General features: G+C 39.8%; 1 long non-coding RNA gene across 2 annotated transcripts; it reads right to left on the bottom strand.

The window, feature by feature from the left end:
• Positions 1–1549: 1549 nt before the first annotated feature.
• LOC133082513 (uncharacterized) lies at positions 1550–19767 on the bottom strand. Of its 2 annotated transcripts, XR_009698956.1 has the most exons (4): positions 19679–19767; positions 16523–16557; positions 3133–3282; positions 1550–1941 (listed from the first exon to the last, which is right to left on the bottom strand). It is a non-coding gene; the product is annotated as an uncharacterized LOC133082513 (long non-coding RNA). The 2 variants fall into 2 exon arrangements; XR_009698957.1 differs by lacking the exon at positions 16523–16557 and having other exon boundaries at positions 19679–19726.
• Positions 19768–20406: the final 639 nt, after the last annotated feature.

The raw sequence follows: 20406 nt of genomic DNA, 5'->3' as shown, positions 1-20406 counted from the left end.
GAGCCGACTTGTTTGGGGCCCTTTAATATTGGGGGTAAATAGGGGTCCTTTTGGCCCACCCAACCTTAGGTAGTGCTATGTTAAAGCTTTGTTTTGGGGAGTTTGGTGGCCTACCGGTTAGGATTCCGGTCTTTCACTGCCGTGGCCCAGGTTCAATCCCTGGTTAGGGAACCGCAAGCCACACGGCACGGTCAAAATAAATAAAATAAATCTTTGTTTTAACCCCATCAATGTCCATTTTATTCATCCCATTTCTTAATAACCATCTAAAGAGTCCCACCCTACTGGGACAAGTCCCCGAGACTCTCCCTTTTTTTTTTCCTTAAAGCTATTATTTATTTAATTCTCATTCCAGAATTTCCATCTATTTCTAGTGGTTTTTTTGGCCACGCCGCGTGACTTGCGGGATCTTAGTTTCCCGACCAGGGATCGAACCCATGCCCCCTGCAGTGGAAGCGCCGAGTCTTAACCACTGGCTCGCCAGGGAAGTCCAGGACTCTTCTTTGTGATTCCTCTTTGTTTCACCCCAGTCAATATTCACCTTATTTCTTAAAAACAATTTAAAAGTTTCCACCTAATAGGGAAGAAAAGTCGACTCTCCTCTCAGCGTCTTCCCATTCTCTTGTTAATTAACCTAAAGTTTTAAATTAGCATCTGTAAGACCCTTGAGGGCAAGCAGAATAGCAAATTCGTCACGACTTCCCAAACTAGTTCACAATTTTTTAACAAGGTTAGATGTACCTCCCCACCCCCATTCATCCTTTCTCTTCCCAAAACACAAGTTTCTATGAGACAGGGCCGTTCTAGCAAATCCCACTTCACTGACACCCATTCTTGGATTCCTGGACCCAATTTGAACGTGTGTGGGTTTTTTGGTGGGAGGGGGGTGCTTCCCACACAACACCAAATAATTCTCGGACACCAGTAGAGTGTCCAAGAATTCAACTCAATTCTGACACTACTTGGAGACAGCATCAGATTCCACAGGTTAAGGGTTCAGTCCTACAAAACTGACCCTCACCCCCACCCCCCAACTTCTGAAACTAGTCGCAAGCCCAGGTTGTGACCTATACTTCTGACCAACTGGCTAAGTTCCAATGACCCCCTCCTTGGGTTCAATTAATTTGCTAGAGTAGCTCAAAGAACACAAGAGAAACAATTTACTTACTAGATCACTGGTTTATTATAAAAGGATATAACTCAGGAACAGCCAGATGGAAGAGATCCTTAGGGCAAGGTGTAGGGAAAGGACGAGCAGCGTCCATGTCCTCTCCAGGAGCAACACTCTCCCCAGATAACCACGTGTTCACCAACCCAGACGCTCTCTGAACCCTACCGGTTTGGGTTTTTAAGGAGGCTTCATTACTTAGTCAAGATTGATCAAATCATTGGCCATTGGCAACCGATTCAACCTCCAGCTCCCCTCCCCTCCCTCCCCTCCTCCAGGGTTAGAAGGTGGGACTGAAAGTGCCAACCCTCTAATCACAAGGTTGGTTCCCCTGGCAACCAGCCCCCATCCTTAGGTGCAGTTCTGGAGTCACCTCATTAACATAACAAAGACACTTTTGTTGCTCTCATCACTTAGGAAATTCCAAGGATTTTAGGAACTCTGCTAGAAATGAGGATGAAGACCAACTATGTATTTCTTTCTTATTTTTTTTAAATAAATTTACTTATTTATTTATTTTTGGCGGCGTTGGGTCTTCGTTGCTGTGCGTGGGCATTCTCTAGTTGCGGCGAGCGGGGGCTACTCTTCGTTGTGGTGCGTGGGCTTCTCATTGCGGTGGCTTCTCTTGTTGCGGAGCACAGGCTCTAGGCGCATGGGCTTCAGTAGTTGTGGCTCGCGGGCTCTAGAGTGCAGGCTCAGTAGTTGTGGCGCACAGGCTTAGTTGCTCCGCGGCATGTGGGATCTTCCTGGACCAGGGCTTGAACCCGTGTCCCCTGCATTGGCAGGCGGATTCTTAACCACTGTGCCACCAGGGAAGTCCTATATTTCTTATTATAAACCACAGTATCACAGCTTGTAAATTGGAACTACATTTTGGAAGACATATTTTTAACATCTAATGCAGGTTTAAAAATATGCATTCTCCCTGAGCCAGCATTTCTACTACTCTGTATCTAACTTAGAGAAACACTCCTAAACCGGTACAAAGACACAGAGACATGGATATTAATCATAGAATTTCGTTAATTGTGAACATAGACCTACAGTGAAATAAACAATGGCATAATGCACACTAGGGAATATTATGCAGCAGTTAAAAAGAAATAGGTGGATCTATGTGTCGTAATATGGAATGACTTCCAAGACAAATTGTTTTGTGAATAAAGCAAATTGCAAGAAGACATGTATACTACGAAATAAAAAGAAAAACCTACAAAATAATGTCATGTATGTTTTATATTCATATATATGTAGAAAAACACATGTATCAATAAATGATAATTGATAACAGTGGTTACCTCTAGGGAGGAAGAAAGAGAAGGGAATCAGGATGGGGGTTGGTGATTGAGAGGACTTTAGCCTTATGCTTAATGACTAAGTGTCTTTCAAAGATAATGAATGCTTATGTAATGAGAAATTTATTTTTTATAAAGGCATTTGGCTGTGTAGCAAACATTGTCACACCCCTCACCCCTCCCGCCCTTGTTCCCGCTCCCTTATCACTTTAGTGCACACTGGCCCAACTTCCAGTGCTAGCTCCTGGAGTATTTTGCCTGAGGGTTTTCTCTTTCCACTGGAGCCTGCCCTGCTGCAGGTGTCGACTTTGCCACCCCTGTGGCTGATGGGAAATGCTGGGAAATGAACCTCCCTGGAAACAGCCTTCAACCAATGACTGATGGGTGTACCTTTCAGTCAGGGACCAGTCAGAAGGCAGAAGCCACATTAGTTATTTGAAGAGGCAGGATTTCATATAAAAAAATGTGAAGTAGGCATAAAGTTGTTATGTAGGTAACTCAAATGGTGAAGAGAGCTCTAAGGTATCTTGGAGTTGAAAGCAGAAAGCTGCTACCACCCCCAGGGCTTGGGTACAAAGGAAAGAGAATGGAATTATTACAACTTAGAAGCTTAGAGGATGGGCTCCATGGGGCTGGGACCCAGACCTCTGAGGAGGGGCTGCTGCTCACCTCATGCTGGTGTTTCTGATGGGGGTTTGATGAGGCTCGTTCTGTGAATGTTGGAAAACTGCAAACTGGATTCAGCTTGTAGACCTGAAAGGCGCTGCTGGTTTAGGGGTGAAGAAATGCTCCTGGGGGGATGCTGACAGAGGCAGAAAGCTGGCAGGAAGGAACAAAGAAGAACAGAAAGGAGCTTAAGTTCCTTCATTCTTCTCCAGCCCTGCAGTTTCCCTCTATCACCCCCCTATAGTCAGAGTCTGCGGGGGAGCAGTTTGCAAAGCAGAAATGTGGATGGTAGAAACCCATCCCCAGAATCACAAGGGATAGAAGGGTGAGTGTGAAGCTTAATAACTTAAGAGCTTAATAACATACACAAAAATAAAGAGACAAGTTTAAGGAGCCCTAGTTTATCTATCACTCAGCTTCCACAGTTATTACCCCTGTAGCTTTCTTGAGTCATTTATTCCCCTCCATATTTTTCCCCGACAGTATTTTAAAGCAAATCATATAATTTCACCCATAAAAACTTAAGTATCTACCAGGATACAGACTTTAAGAACACAATACAACTATCACACCAAACAAAATTAACACTAATTCTTTAATATCATCTGTGTTCAAATGATTCTGATTGTCTCAAAATCGACTTTTTAGAATTGGTTTGTTTCAATCAAGACCCAGACAATATCCAGATATTGTTTTGGTTAATACGTCTCTTAAGTCTCTTTCAATCTATGACCCTGCCTTCCCCTTTCTCTTTCCCTTTTATATCATTAATTCACCAAAGAAACCACGTCTTTTGTCCTGTAGAATGTCCCATACCCTAAATTTGTCTTGTTGTACCCTGTTGGTATCATTTAACATGTTCCTCTGTCCTCTTTTTTATTTTTTGATTTTTTCAATTAATTTATGTTTTAGCTACATTGGGTCTTCGTTGCTGTGTGCGGGCTTTCTCTAGTTGTGGCGAGCGGGGGCTACTCTTCATTGTGGTGCACGGGTTTCTCATTGCGGTGGCTTCTCTTGTTGCGGAGCACGGGCTCTAGGCGAGTGGGCTTCAGTAGTTGTGGCACACGGGCTCAGTAGTTGTGGCACACGAGCTCTAGCGCGCAGGCTCGGATGTTGCAGCACACAGGCTTAGTTGCTCTGCCGCATGTGGGATCTTCCGAGACCAGGGATGGAACCCATGTCCCCTGCATTGGCAGGTGGATTCTTAACCACTGCACCACCAGGGAAGTCCCTCTGTCCTCTTTATTTTCTGTGAGCTGGTAGTTACACCTGGAGCCCTGGTTAGATTCAGGTTCAGTTTTTTGCCAAGGATATTTCATAGGGTGCTGTGTACTTCCTATTACACCTCATTGGAAGGTATAATGGGGATTTTTTTAAAAACTGAGGTAAAATTATTAAATTGAGTTATACTTGACATACAATAAAATACATAAAAATTAAGTGGACAGCTGGAAGAATATTTACGTATTATGAAACCATGTAACCACCACTTAGATCAAGATATTAAAGCATTTCCATAACCCATAATGAAGAACTTTCCCATTAATTCTGGATGCTCTGAAACACAGTTGGGCAGGAAAAATGTTTATTTTTTTTCCATTCTTTGCCAATTTTATGATGAATAAGTTGGTGTCCTAGCAGCCTCCAAAAAGTGACCAGTGAGGTTTTATTTATTTTTTAGTATCATTATTAACTCATGGAGTTTTAAAATATTTGATGTATAAATACATATACTACTTTGCAGTCATTATGCTTTTTGATGCTCAAATTATCCTATCTTCGGCCAGTGAGAATCCATCAAAAGTTGGTTCCTTAGTCGTTTAATTTGACTCTTGTAGTCCTTAACTTCTAGTAAGACAGAATATTCCAGGTTCATCTTTTATATTTTCAGCCTCATAATTGAAATCAGCCATTTCCCTAAAGAATTCTGCATATTTATTTGTGTTAAGTTATATTTAGTCACCACAAATATGTATTTGTTGCTGTGTATTTATTGCTATTATGTTGTCATTTCTTTTAGGTCTTTTAGTGCACAGAGCTAGGAAAGACATTTTTTTTAGAGAAAAAAAAATAATGAATTAATACTGCTATTTCCAATCCAAATTAAAGAGCAAAGGATTTTTACTTATTTCTTTGATTTTGTGTTTGTATCTTTTTTATCTCATGTATAAAATCTTGGTTCTTAATGATGTTAACATAACGACTTATTTGCTTTAATTCTACTATATAGGTAGAATGGTGTCATGGTAACAATATCAATATCATTGCTTACAATTAGACCACTGAATGTCATTTAATATTTATTTGCAGTTCTTTTTGTCCTTAGGATCTAGCCCACTAGGGATGTACGGTAAAAATACTGTTTGCAAGTCACTTGAAGTAATTATTGTCTGTGTAGTTTTGCCACCAGCTTGATAGTTAGGTTTATTTGTTTCCATTTGTCTTGAATTTTTAAGGACTGCTTTTTTTTCCTTTTTATTTATATTCAGTTTTTTAATTATTTAAAACAATTTTATGGCTCCAATGTGTATTCATGATCTATTGTTGCATAACAAATTAAACCAAACAGCAGTGTAACAAATATTCATTATCTCACAGTTTCTGAGGATCAGAAATCTAGGTTGGCTTAGCTGGATGGTTCTAGCTCAGGGTATCTCATGAAATACAGTCTAGATGTCAGCCAGGGCTGCAGTCATCTCAAGGTTTAACTGGGGCTGAATGATCTGCTTCCAAGATGGTTCACCCATGTAGCTGTTGGCAGACCTCAGACCCTCACCCCATGGGACTGACTGTTCAACAGGGCAACTGCCTTTCCCCAGAACAAGTGATCTGCGAGAAAGAAAGAATAAAACGGAAGCCATATTGTCTTTTAGAGCCTAATCTTGGAAGTTACATACCATCACTTCTGCCAAATTTTTTTGGCCACACAGAACAACCCTGGTACAATGTTGAGGGAAACTTACAAGCATGTGAATACCAGGAGGTGGGGATTCTTGGAGGCCATCTTTTACACAAAGCAAAAATATAAAACAAGATGTATTCAAAGAGGTCTAGCTTCCATCTTTGTGCTTTCCACATTCCTTTCCTCCCCCCTTAGGAAACCACTTTTATTGTATTAGTTTTTGCTTTATCTTTCCATTGCTTTGTTTTGAAAAATATCAGAAAATATGTACCTATATTTATACTCTCAAAACATATTCCCTACTATTCAGCTTTTCTGCACCTTGCTTTTCTTCAGTTAGCACCATCTCCTACAGAATCACCTAACAGCAACACAGAGATCTTCCTTACTCCATTTTACAGCTTCATTAAACTCTGTTATATAGATACATTATAATTTAAATAACATTTTAATGGTTTCATCATTTATTAATTCTTCTCCAACTTTTGGACATCTAAGTTGCTTATAATTTTCACCATTACAAATAATGCTGCAACGAATATCTTTGTGTATACAGGTTTTTCTAGATGTGGGATTATTATCTTAGACTACTACAGACACGGATTTATTATGTCAAAGGTATGAACAGTTTTTATGCTCTATTTACATATAGCTAAATTGGTTCACAAAAGAACTACACTGCATTACATTTAATCTGTATTCTCATCTGAATTGAGTAGTCTAATTCTTTTTAATCTTTACTAGTCTGGCAATTTGTAATATCTATGTATATTCTTGTAGTGGCCATGTAATTTCACATCATGCTTTAGTACTGTTAGTTTATTACTCTGTATTTCAGAGATAACTCTTATTAATTTAGAAATTATATCAAAATTTTTTTTGACTATTTAAATTTATTTTTCTATATCTTTAACTTTAAGTGCATGTGGACTTAAAGAATATTTGTCTGAGCCAGCAAATACTTAGTACTTACATGCACGACTATAATGTGTGCAAAAATTATAAAATGCAACAATGATTATACAAAAGTCATATAAAATACAATAAAAATTATTCCAGAAATTTTAGTACAATATATTCATATATTTAGAGATAATAAAATATTCAAGTTATTTTGTCGGATTTATAGCACTATGGTTTTATTTTTGCTCTAATAATAGAGGTTAACCCTTTTTCACTAAGAAAATACAATCTGGAGTTAGAGATCTATTATTCATGAACTACATATTCAGTAAATGTTTTTAAAACAGCACTGCCATACTTCCCTGGTGGTGCAGTGGTTAAGAATCTGCCTGCCAATGCAGGGGACACAGGTTTGAGCCCTGGTCCGGGAAGATCCCACATGCCGTGGAGCAACTAAGCCTGTGCGCCACAACTACTGAGCCTGCACTCTACAGCCCGCGAGCCACAACTACTGAAGCCCGCACGCCTAGAGCCCGTGCGCTGCAACAAGAGAAGCCATTGCAATGAGAAGCCCGTGCACCTCAACGAAGAGTAGCCCCTGCTCACCACAATTGGAGAAAGCCCGCGCGCAGCAACGAAGACCCAAAGCAGCCATAAATAAATAAACAAACAAACAAATAAATAAACAAATAAACAAAAAAACAGCACTGCCATGTTTCCCGATAAGATAGCTATGGCATATGTTTCTAAATTCACATGTCATTCCTCATTGGATTAATTAGCAAAATGATTTTTTCTCCATCTTTTACCTTTCTGAGTGATATCTTAAAAATATTTTTTGCATTTATACAGAGTGCAATTTATAGGTCATAAAAATATTCATATTATAAAGTACTTTCGCATAGTTCTTCTGCTGCTACTGTGAATATTAATTATGAGTATATATTTAGGTATTCGTAACACCTACTCATTTTCTTGAGATGTAACCAGACAATAGCAGAGCCCTCTGGGTGTGGGGCTCTGGGGTGAGTAACACCAAGACCACCTGCAAATCATCAGTTTCATTGTTATTGATAATAAATGCTAGAAAACTGGGTCAAAATGCCCTGAAATTCCTTGGACCCAAGGTTAAAAGGAAACACTGTTTAATCAGTATGTTTCATGCCTTGACCAGCAAATCAACTCAGGCCTGCTGGAATTAACCCCCAGAGCAAGACAGCGAAACACTGATTGTATCTCAATACTTTCCAGAAAGCTAAGACAGTCCAAAGCACATTTTTTAGACCACAATGCAAAACTTAGCAAAAATGGTTACTAAAAATCAATACAAAATGCAAATTAAAACTGGGTACTTTTTAAAGAATATAAAACTGATGAAAATTAATAAGAATGTTAATATCCAGTGTCAGTAAGGCTAAGCTTCTTCATTCACTGCTCAAGTAAAACATAAATTTGTTGAGCCTTTCTAAGGTACATCCTGGCAATCTGCATCAAACATTTTTTAATGGTACGTTCCCTCTGCCTAGCAATTACATGTACAGCATTTCGTCCTGAAGAAATAAGTTAGCATATGGGCAAAGTTACAAGGACGTTTACTGTAGTACAGTGGATGATAGCAGAAAGCTGGAAACAACCAAATGTCCAGCAGTAGGGAGATCGTTTCAATAAGTTATACCCATATGCAATTATTCCAAAATAATTTTGTAGGGGTCTATTTGTGGCAGGCCTTGTTAGCTGCGTGCCTAATATCCTTTCCCTTTTCTTCTATGCTAACAGAACCCAGAGATTGTTCAGTTAGCAATGAATGTTCACTGCTCCAGGCACAAAATCCTGACAATCCTGTTCCCACTTTCCCAGCTTCCTCTGCCCCTAAGGAATGGACCTGTGATCCAGTTCTGGCCAATTAAATAGAAGGGGAAGTCTACTGGGGACTTCTAAGAAAGTTTTTGCTTTCCTGATAAAAAGGACAGATACTGTTGATGCCAGCAATCACTGACTGTAGACCTTCTGTTAAGTGAGACTGACTCCTGTTTATTCAGCAACAGTTGGTCGGGTTTTCTGCTATTTGGAGTCAAAAGTGTCCCTAACCAAGGTGGATTCTGTGATGTGCTGCTCAGATAACCCTTCAGGACGCCCAGCTATTGGGAGTGCTACAGGCTGACAGCCTTCATCTGTCAGCGATCTTGAGGAATTGTATTCCATTGAAGTCAGCTGCCTGGCCCAGTGTCATGCCCTGTTCCCGGGGTGGGGGCAGGCCACATCTAACAACTCGGGAGTATAACGGCCTAGCTGTCTTTCTTCAATTTGGGACAGCTTTACCGGGCCCTCTAAGCTACAAAGTTGGAGCCCTTGTTGCTCCTGCACCATTGTCTAGCTTGCCCTCCTGTCTGATCCTGCTTCACTCCCTTCCCGTGTACGTGCTGATCCTGAAAGCACTGCCTAATAAACTTCTTGCACACAAATCTCTGTCTCTGGGTCTGTTTCTTTTTCATATGAAAAGATGTTCCAAATCTATTGCTAAATGACAAAACCACAGGCTATAAAACATTATGCATGATGTCATCCTGTTTTCTTATTATCCAGATTATGTATCTGCAGAGAAAAAAAAATATCTGGAAAACTTTTTAGGAGGTAATATAAGAGAATATCTTGATGATCTTGCGATAGTAGAAAATTTCTTAAATAAGACAAAAAGTGCAAACCATAAAGAAAGGCTTATACATTTGAATACACCTAAATTAAAATTTCTGTTAATCAAAGGACACTATAAAGAAAGTGAAACCATAAGCCACAAACTAGGAGGCAATATTTTTATATTTTCAGCATGATAACTGACAAAGGATTATATCCAGAATATATAATCAATTAGAAAGAGTCAAACCTAATAGAGAAAAGGGTAAAGAATATGAAAAGGTAATTCACAAAAGAAAAGCCATAAATGGCCAATAAAATATTGAGACTTACAACCTCACCAACACTCAGGAAAATGCAAAACATTTTTCACCCATTGGACAGACGAAAATGAAGAAGATTGATAATATTCAGTGTTGGCAAGAGTGTGGGGAAGCAGGCATTGATATGAATATTAAAAAAAGACCCTTATTATAGGTGATTTGGCCCAGCTTTTTTGGAGAGTAAGTTTTTAACAGCCAAAAAGTTTAAGCAACCTAAATTTCTGCTGGGGAATGGGTCAGCTATGGCACACTCTATGGGGTATTAAAAAGCCATTAAAAAGAAAGAAACTGATGTATATGTGCTGACATAGAATGATCTCCAAGACAAAATGTCAAGTGAATAAAGCAAATTACTCAGTACGTGAATAGTATAATCCCCTTTGTGTTTTAAAAAGATCACTCTATATTTCAACATATGCATATATGCAAATTCAAAGAAAATGATTCAGAATGATACCTACCAAACTGTTAATAATAGTGGTTACTTCTGGAAAGGGGCAAAGGTTGAGGTGGGAAAAGGGGGACTTTTACTTTTTACAACATATTTTTCTCTGTTCTTTTAATTTTTTCTCAACATTTTAATATTAAAATTTTCAAACATACAGCAAAGTTGAATTTTATAGTGAACATTGATATATCCCATCTAGATTTTACCATTAACATTTTATTAGATTGTTTTATGACAAATTTATTGATCCATTCCTCCATCCATTAATCTCTTATTTTTAATGCACTTTAAATAGTGGACATCAGTACATGTCCCCCTAAATACTTCAGCAGGCAGATAATTAACTAGAGTAGAACATTTTAGTTTTTTTTTTTTATATAAAATCTACCTATAATAAGAGACACAAATTTTAAGAGTACATTCACTGAGTTTTGACAAATGACTAGTGATCTAAACCCCTATCAGGATATAGAACACTTCCATCACTCATGAAACTGTATCAGAGAAGAACAAACCTGACTCCATATTGGACCTATTCCTTTAGCTCTAATCCTTGTGCTCTGTTGCCTGTGCTTAGTCATGCTGGCTCTGCACCTTTGTAAAAGAATGTAGCCTGAAATATACATGATAGCCCATTCTCAAGGCTCTGACTTTTAAGGGTATAATACTTTCCCACTCATATAGAGATAAAAAGTTGCAGAACAGAAAATAAAACATCTTGTTGGAAGTTTATCGGAACATTGCGACCAGATCTACATGGACAGCTGCTAGAACAAAAGATTCTGGCACCAAGAAGTTTGCAACCAATCTAAAAAGTATAAAAGAAGCCTGAATTCTAACTTGGGTAAGATGGTTTTTTGGGACACTATTCCACTATCTTCCCAGTCTGCTGGCTTTCCGAATAAAGTTGCTATTCCTTGCCCCAACAAGTCGTCTTTCAATTTATTGGCCTGTGTACTGCAAGAAGTACAGCAGTAGGAGCTTGGACTTGGTAACAAAAGTTTTCTTATGTTCTTTCTTATCATTACCCAACCCCATCTGCCAGAGGCAAAAAATGTTTTGACGTTTTCCACTGTAGATGAGTTTTGCTTATTCTAGAATTTCATATAAATGAAATCATACAGTATGCATTCTTTTGTCTAAGGCTTCTTTCACTCAACAATACATTTTTCAGACTCTTCATGTTGTTGCATGTATCAGTTCACTCCTGAGGAGTATTCTTCTGAGGAGTATTCTGTATGACTATACGAGAGCTTGTTTATCCATTCTCCTATTGATGGACACCTGGGATCATTGATTGTCCTATTGATATTTCCTCATCTTGGTTATTATGAATAAAGCTACTATGAACATTCATGTACAAATCTTTGTGTAGGCATATGTTTTCATTTCTTTTAGGTAAATATTTATCTAGGAATGGAATTGCTGGGTTACCGGGTACTAAACCTTTAGTTTTATAAGGCACTGCCAGATCGTTTTCCAAAGTTGTTATACAATTTTACATTCTCACATACAGAGCTTGAGAGTTCCAGTTTCTCTACATCCTCACCAACATTTGGGGCTGTCAGTCATTTTAATTTAGCCATTGAAATAGGTGTATAGTGGTATTTCATTGTGGCTTTAATTTGTATTTCTCTAATTACCAATGATCTTGATCACTTTTTCATGTGATAATTGACCATTTGTTTATTTTCTTTTGAGAAGTACTTGTTCAAATTTTTTATCCACTTTAATTTGGTTGTTTGTCTTTTTATTACTGAGTTACGGTATAGAGTTCTTTTTATTTCTTGCATAGCAGTCCTTTGTCAGATATATGTTCTCTGCATATTTTTCCCAGTCTGTAGATTGTCTTTCAATATTCTTTTTTTTGTTTGTTTAATTTATTTTATTTAAGTGTAGTGGATTTACAATGTTGTGTTAATTTCTACTGTACAGCAAAGTGATTCAGTTATACATAAATTCTTTTTTTTAAAATATACCCTCATTTATTTATTTATTATTTATTTATTTATTTATTTGGGCTGCGCTGGGTCTTAGTTGAGGCATGTGGGATCTTTTAGTTGCAGCATGAGGACTTCTTAGTTGCGGCATGCATGTGGGATCTAGTTCCCCAACCAGGGATCGAACCCGGGCCCCCTGCATTGGGAGTGCTGAGTCTTAACCACTGGACCATCAAGGAAGTCCCTACATACATTCTTTTTCATGTTCTTTCCCATTATGGTTTATCACAGGATATTGAATATTGTTCCCTGTGCTATACAGTAGGACTTTGTTTTTTATTCATTCTATATATGATAGTTGCATCTGCTAATCCCAAACCATCCCTCCTCCACCACCCCCCGCTTGGCAACCACAAGTTTGTTCTCTACATCTGTGAGTCTGTTTCATAGATAAGTTCCTTTGTGTCACATTTTACATTCCACATATAAGTAATATCATATGGTATTTGTCTTCCTCTTTCTGACTTGCTTCATTTAGTATGATAATCTCTAGGTTTATCCATGTTGCTGCAAATTGCTTTATTTCATTCTTTTTCATGGCTGAGTAATATTCCATTGTATATATCTACCATGTCTTCTTTATCCATTTGTCTGTCAATGGACACTTAGGTTGCTTCCATGTCTTGGCTATTGTGAATAGTGCTGCTATGAACACTGGTGTGCATGTATCTTTTCGAATTAGTTTTCTCTGGATATATGCCCAGGAGTGGGATTGCTGGATCATATGACAACTCTATTTTGTGAAATCTTGTTTTTTGATTGAAGCTTCATCATCCTGGGTCCATGAGCAACTGCAGTGACAGAATCTCTTACCCCATTGATCCATGTTGGTCATTCAACATGTTAGATAAACACTCTTTTGTTGTTATAAGCTGGTGAGATTTTGATTTTTTGGGCACAACCTGGTTCACCCTAACAGGAGTTCTGCTCTCCGCTAAATGTTGTATTAGATGCAATAAACAAAAGAGCCTCCACCCTAAAGATGCTAACACCTAATTAAAATGCCTAGTAGAAACTAAGCAAGAGATGTGGTGCAGTTGCCTTTCAATATTCTTAATGGTGTCTTTTTTTTTTTGGCCATGCCACACGGCTTGTGGGATCTTAGGCCCTCAGCAGTGAGAGCGTGGAGTCCTAACCACTGGACCACCAGGGAATTCCCCTTAATGGTGTCTTTTGATGAGCAAAGTTTTTGTTTTTTCATTCAACACAAATTTATTTATTGAGTACTTATTCTATAACAGGAACTGCCTGGTATAGGCACAGAGTTTTTTATTTTGATGAAATCTAATTTATCAATGTTTTCTTTTATGGTACTGATATCTGTGACCTGCTAGCCAACTTTACCTATCCCAAATCATGAAGATATTCTTCTAAGGTTTCCTTTTTAAAATATATGGTTTTACCACTTACATTTAGGTGTATGATCCATCTCAGATTAATTTTTGTGTATGGTGTGATGTAGAGGTTGACATTCATATTTTTCCATATGGATAGCCAGTTATTATGGCATCATTTGTTGCATAAACTTTCCTTTCCTTATTGGATTGCCTTGGTGCTTTTGTAAAAAATCAAACAACTGTATAAGTGTGGGTCTATTTCTAGCTCTCTATTCCCTCTATTTGTCAATTTATGTGCCATACTCTCTTAATTAGTATAGCTTTACAATAAACCTTAAAGTCATGCAGTGTAAGTTCTCAAACTTTGTTCTTCTTTTTCACATTCTTTGGATGTTTTTGGTCCTTTATATTTCCATATAAACTTTAGAACTAGATTTTCAATATCTATAAAAATAACTGCTGTTATTTAGATACAGATTGCATTGACTCTATTGACCAATTTAGGGAGAAGTGACAGAGTCACAATATTGTCTTCCAATTCATGAACATGATCTATCTCCCTATCTATTTAGTTTTTCTTTAATTTCTCTCAAAAATATTATGTAGTGTAGAGATCTTGCATATACTAAATTTATTCCTAAGTATTTTATGTTTTTTGATGCTATTATATATGAAATTCATTTTAAATTTTAGTTTACAATCATTTGCTAGTAGCATAAAAAAATACAATTGAGTTTTTAAAAATTAACTTTGTAATCTGTGAATTAAAAAATTAGGTAGTAGTTGTGTATATTCCTGAAGGTTTTCTAAATAAACAATCCTGCCAGTTGTAAAGAGAGACAATTTTCCTTTTTCCTTTTTCCTTTTTGGTCTGTATGCCTTTTATTTTTCTTGCCTGTTGCACTGGCTCAGGCTTCTAGTGCCATGTTGAATAGAAGTGGTGAGAATGGCATTCTTACCTTGCTCCTGCTTTTAAGGAGAAAATGTTCAATATTTCGCTATTAACTCTAATGTTAGCTGTAGGTTTTTTTGTAGGTGCCCTTTATGATTTTGGAGAAGAAAAAAAATGGTGAATTTCTAGACATAGTAATAGAAACTATCCAAATTTTTAAAAACTTAAAAGAGCATAAGTGAGATGTTTGATAACTTTAAGTGGTCTAGTATATGGTAACTGGAGCCCCTGAAAGGGGGGAAGGACAGAAAAAAATATTTGAAGAAATAACAGACGAAACATTCCAAACTTCATGGAAATTATAAACCCACAGATCCTAGAAACTCAACAAACACAAGAAATGAGAAGAAAACTAGAATTCTATACCTGGGAAAAATATCTTTCATAAAGTAAGTGAAGCAATAAAAAGACATTTTCAGTCACCTGAAAGCTGAAAGAACTCATCACCAGCACACATGCAGTACAAGAAATGTTAAAGGAAGTCCTTCAGGCAGAAGGAAAGTGATACCAGATGGAAATCTGGATCTACTCAAAAGAATGAAGAGCACCAGAAAAAGTTAACTACATGGGTAAATATGTAAGATTTTTTTCTTATTATGTAAATCTCTTTAAAGGACAATTGACTATTTAAACAAAACTAATCACAATGTATTATGGGATTTACAACATATATAAAAGTTAAGTGCAGGCCACAATAGCATAAAGGCCAAGAGAGAGAAATGGAAGGATACTATTGTAAGGTTCTTATAAGTGAAGTGGTATAGTATCACTTAGACATAGACTAAGTTAAATATGTGTACTATAAACCCTAAGACAACCACTAAAATTTAAAAAATATCTGTAGTTATTTTCTGTTGCTGCATAACAAATCACCACAAATTTGGCAGCTTAAGACAACACCTGTTTATTAGCTCATAGTCGTATAGGTCAGAAGTCAGGCACAGCGTGGCTTAGTTCCTTGATCAGGTTGTCAGAGGCTGAAATGAAATTGTTGGCCAGGCAGAGTTCTCGTCTCACAGTTCTAGGGAAAAAACGTGCTTCCAAGTTAATTCTTGTTGTTGACAGACTTCAGTTCCTTGTGAACTGAGGTCTATGTTTCCCTGCTAGCTGTCTACTGGGGGCCACAGCTACTGAAGCCCGTGCGCTCTAGAGCCCATGAGCCGCAACTACTGAGCCCGCGTGCTGCAACTACTGAAGCCTCTGCGCCTAGAGCCCATGCTCCACAACAAGAGAAGCCACCGCAATGAGAAGCCTGCGCACCGCAACGAAGAGTAGCCCCTGCTTTCCACAACTAGGGAAAGCCTGCGCACCGCAACGAAGAGTAGCCCCCGCTTTCCACAACTAGGGAAAGCCCGCGCACAGCAACGAAGACCCAGCACAGCCAAAAAAAAAAAAAAAAAAAATATATATATATATATATATGGATGGCAAAAAAGCACTTGAAAAAAGATGTTCAATATCATCATTACCATTAGGGAAATGCAAATTAGAACCATGAGAAAACACTACATACCTATTATTTTTTTTTAATATTTATTTGTTATTTATTTGGCTGCGCCGGGTCTTAGCTGTGGCACGCAGGATCTTTTAGTCGTAGCATGTGGGATCTTTAGTTGTAGCATGCGAACTCTTAGTTGCAGCATGTGGGATCTAGTTCCCTGACCAGAGATCGAACCCGGTCCCCCTGCATTGGGAGTGCAGAGTCTTAGCCACTGGACCACCAGGGAAGTCCCCACATACCTATTAGAATGGCAAAAATTAAAAAGACTGAGTATACCACATACTGGCGAAGATGCAGAGGAACTGGGACTCTCTTACACTGCTGGTGGAAATGTAAAATGGTGCAACCACTTTGTAAAATATTTGGCAGTTTCTTAAGAGTTAAACATATACCTACCTTATGATCCAGCTATTCTACTCCTACGCATTTACCTAAGGGAAAAGAAAGCATACATCTGTACAAAGACTTGTACACGAATGTTCATAGCAGCTTTATCTGTAATAGCCCCAAATTGGAAACAACCCAGATGTCCATCAACAGGTGAATGGATAAACAAATTGTGGTGTATCCATAGAATGGAATACTACTCAACAATAAAAGGGATGACTTATTGATACATGGCAACAACATGAATGAATTGCAAACTAATTATGCTGTGTGAAAGAAGCCAGACTATAATGAGTATATACTGTATATATTCCATTTGTACAAAATTCTAAAAAATGCAAAATAACCTATAGTGACTTAAAGCAGATCAGTGGTTGCTTGGGGCAAGGGTGGGGGTAGGGGCTGGAGGGAGGAATTACAAAGGGGCACCAGGAAAATTTTGAGAGTGATAGGTATGTTCACTACATTGATTGTGGTGATGATTTCCTAGAGATATATACATATATATATTAAATATAAAACTACATAGTTTTCAAATTGTGCAGTTTAAATATGTATATGTACAGATTTTTGTATATCAATTATACCTCAATAAAAACATGCAAAGAAACTTGGGTTCATCACTGCCTCCCACCTCCAACAGTGGATCTGTTATTTTACGTAATCTTGACAGCAGGGAGACAGAAAAATTTTGGCAGGTGCTCACTTTTTCAAGTTGTTTTTAATCCAATAATTCATTTTTTAAGACTGTTCCCCATTCACACATGGATTCTCATACAATAGAAAAGGCCCACCAAACCCAAATATAGAGCAATGGCACAATCATTTCCTGACTGTGGCTTAATATCAAAAGGCAACCTTTGTGGGAATTCCCTAGCGGTCCAGCGGTTGGGACTCTGTGCTCTCACCGTGGAGGTCCCGGGTTCAATCCCTGGTCGGGGAATTAAGATCCCACAAGCCGTGTGGCATGGCTTAAAAAAGAAAAAAAAAAAGGCAACCTTTGGGACTTCTGCTTCTGGGAAGACGGAGTAATTGTACTTTTCTGTAGACTTTATATGTAAAATAAGCATAAGAAGACTCTAAAAGGTGGAGAGAAAAAGGCAGACTAGTTAGGGGCCTCAGAACCCAAGCAACAGCATGGTGGTAAATCACCAGAGTTTTATTTTGTCTCACATCTCCCTGACTGGGTGCTGGAGAAGCCAGCATCTCAGAAACATCAACAGGTGTAGACCAAAAAAAAAAGAGAGATTCTAAGAAAAGCCTGCCCTTTCTAGCCAAAAGACCTGGAAAAGGACAGCCTAGCAAAACTTTTAGACAATAATCGCTCTACTCCAAGGAAACACCACAGAACAAAAACTGTGGCCAGCAAAGACCAAGTAGGGACCTCTACCTTTGCCATACTGTAAGAAACTGCCCCAAACCATCCATTCTCCCCACCCAGTTGGTATCAGAGAAGGCTGAATGGGAAGGCGGGACTTACATCCCTGTTGGGTAATAAGGAGCCCCCTACCCCTTGGTGCCAATGGAAACCACCTGGGAGCCTGAGCTTTCACCCCCTCCCCCACAAGGCAGTAGCAAGGAGCCCCTCTCCCTCTCTCCAGGATGGTGTCAGAGGAGATCTAGTGCAGGATCAAGACTTTCACCACGGCTCAGAAGTTATGATGCCACCCCCACCACGGCGTCAGTGAGGGCAGTAATGAAGCACCTTTAACCCTCCCAGGCAGGGAGGTATCAGTAGAGACATAGTGGGGAGCCTGAACTCCCACCTCTGCCCAGCAGTAACAAAGCCTGAGTGGAGAAACTGGACTTTCACCCCCACCTGGCAGTGGCTGGGCAGTGTCCACTCTTTCTCTGCCTGAGCAGCTTCAGAGGAGGTCTGCTAACATACAAGATTTAGATAATATTTGGAATCTTATAACGCTATGTTGCCCCAAATGTGCCGGTTTCAATCAAAAATCGCTGGTCATACCAAGAACCAGGAAGATCTCAATTTGAATGAGAAAAGACAACCAAGATGACAGAATTGTTAGAATGATCTGACAAGGATTTTATTTAATTTTATTTTTAATATTTATTTATTTTTTTGACTGTGCTGGGTCTTAGTTGCTGCATGCAGGATCTTTAGTTGCGGCATGTGGGATCTAGTTCCCTGACCAGGGATCAAACCCAGAGCCCCCGGCATTGGGAGCATGGAGTCTTAACCACTGGACCACCAGGGAAGTCTAATGACAAGGATTTTAAAGCACCCGTCATAAAAGTGCTTCAATGAACAATTACAAACAGGCTTGAAAGAAATTTTTTTTAAAAAATCTCGGAAAAGGAGGTTCTCGGGAAGATGGCGGAAGAGTAAGACGCAGAGATCACCTTCCTCCCCACAGATACATCAGAAATACATCTACACGTGGAACTGCTCCTATAGAACACCCACTGAATGCTGGCAGAAGACGTCAGACCTCCCAAAAGGCAAGAAACTCCCCACGTACCTGGGTAGGGCAAAAGAAAAAAGAAAAGACAGAGACAAAAGAATAGGGACGGGACCTGCACCAGTGGGAGGGAGCTGTGAAGGAAGAAAGGTTTCCACACACTAGGAAGCCCCTTCGCGGGCGGAGACTGCGGGTGGCGGAGGGGGGAAGCTTCCGAGCCACAGGGGAGAGCGCAGCCACAGGGGTGCGGAGGGCAAAGCGGAGAGATTCCCGCACAGAGGATCGGCACCGAGCAGCACTCACCAGCCCGAGAGGCTTCTCTGCTCACCCGCCAGGGCGGGCGGGGGCTGGGAGCTGAAGCTCGGGCCTCGGTCGGATCGCAGGGAGAGGACTGGGGTTGGCGGCATGAACACAGCCTGAAGGGGGCTAGTGCGCCACAGCGAGCCGGGAGGGAGTCTGGGAAAAAGCCTGGAGCTGCCCAAGAGACAAGAGACTTCTTCTTGCCTCTTTGTTTCCTGGTGCGCGAGGAGAGGGGATTCAGAGTGCCGCTTAAAGGAGCTCCAGAGACGGGCACGAGCCGCGGCTATCAGCACGGGCCCCAGAGACGGGCATGAGACGCTAAGGCTGCTGCTGCCGCCACCAAGAAGCCTGTGTGCAAGCACAGGTCACTCTCCACACCTCCCCTCCCGGGAGCCAGTGCAGCCCGCCACTGCCAGCGTCCCGTGATCCAGGGACAACTTACCCAGGAGAACACAGGGCGCGCCTCAGGCTGCTGTAACGTGACGCTGGCCTCTGCCGCCGCAGGCTCGCCCCGCCTCCGTACCCTTCCCTCGCCACGGCCTGAGTGAGCCAGAGCCCCCGAAGCAGCTGCTCCTTTAACCCCGTCCTGTCTGAGCGAAGAACAGACGCCCTCAGGCGACCTACACGCAGAGGCGGGTCCAAATCCAAAGCTGAACCCCGGGAGCTGTGCGAACAAAGAAGAGAAAGGGAAATTTCTCCCAGCAGCCTCAGGAGCAGCGGATTAAATCTCCACAATCAACTTGATGTACCTGCATCTGTGGAATACCTGAATAGACAACAAATCATCCCAAATGGAGGAGGTGGAGCAAGATATATTATTTTTTCCCCTTTTCCTTTTTTGTGAGTGTGTGTGTGTATGCTTCTGTGTGAGACTTTGTCTGTATAGCTTTGCTTTCACCATTTGTCCTAGGGTTCTGTCTGTCTGTTTTTTTTTTTTCTTTACTTAAAAAGTTTTTTTTTTCTTAATAATTATTTTTTATTTTAATAACTTTATTTTATTTTATCTTACTTCATTTTATTTTATTTTATTTTATCCTCTTTCTTTCTTTCTATTTTTTCTCCCATTTATTTTGAGCCATGTGGATGAAAGGCTCTTGGTGCTCCAGCCAGGCGTCAGGGCTGTGCCTCTGAGGTGGGAGAGCCAACTTCAGGACACTGGTCCACAAGACA

This window comes from Eubalaena glacialis, chromosome X, assembly GCF_028564815.1.
Source record: "Eubalaena glacialis isolate mEubGla1 chromosome X, mEubGla1.1.hap2.+ XY, whole genome shotgun sequence".
NCBI classification, from domain to species: Eukaryota; Metazoa; Chordata; class Mammalia; order Artiodactyla; family Balaenidae; genus Eubalaena; species Eubalaena glacialis.
The sequence above is the reverse complement of the archived record's forward strand: the minus strand, read 5'-3'. Positions and strand labels throughout refer to the sequence as shown.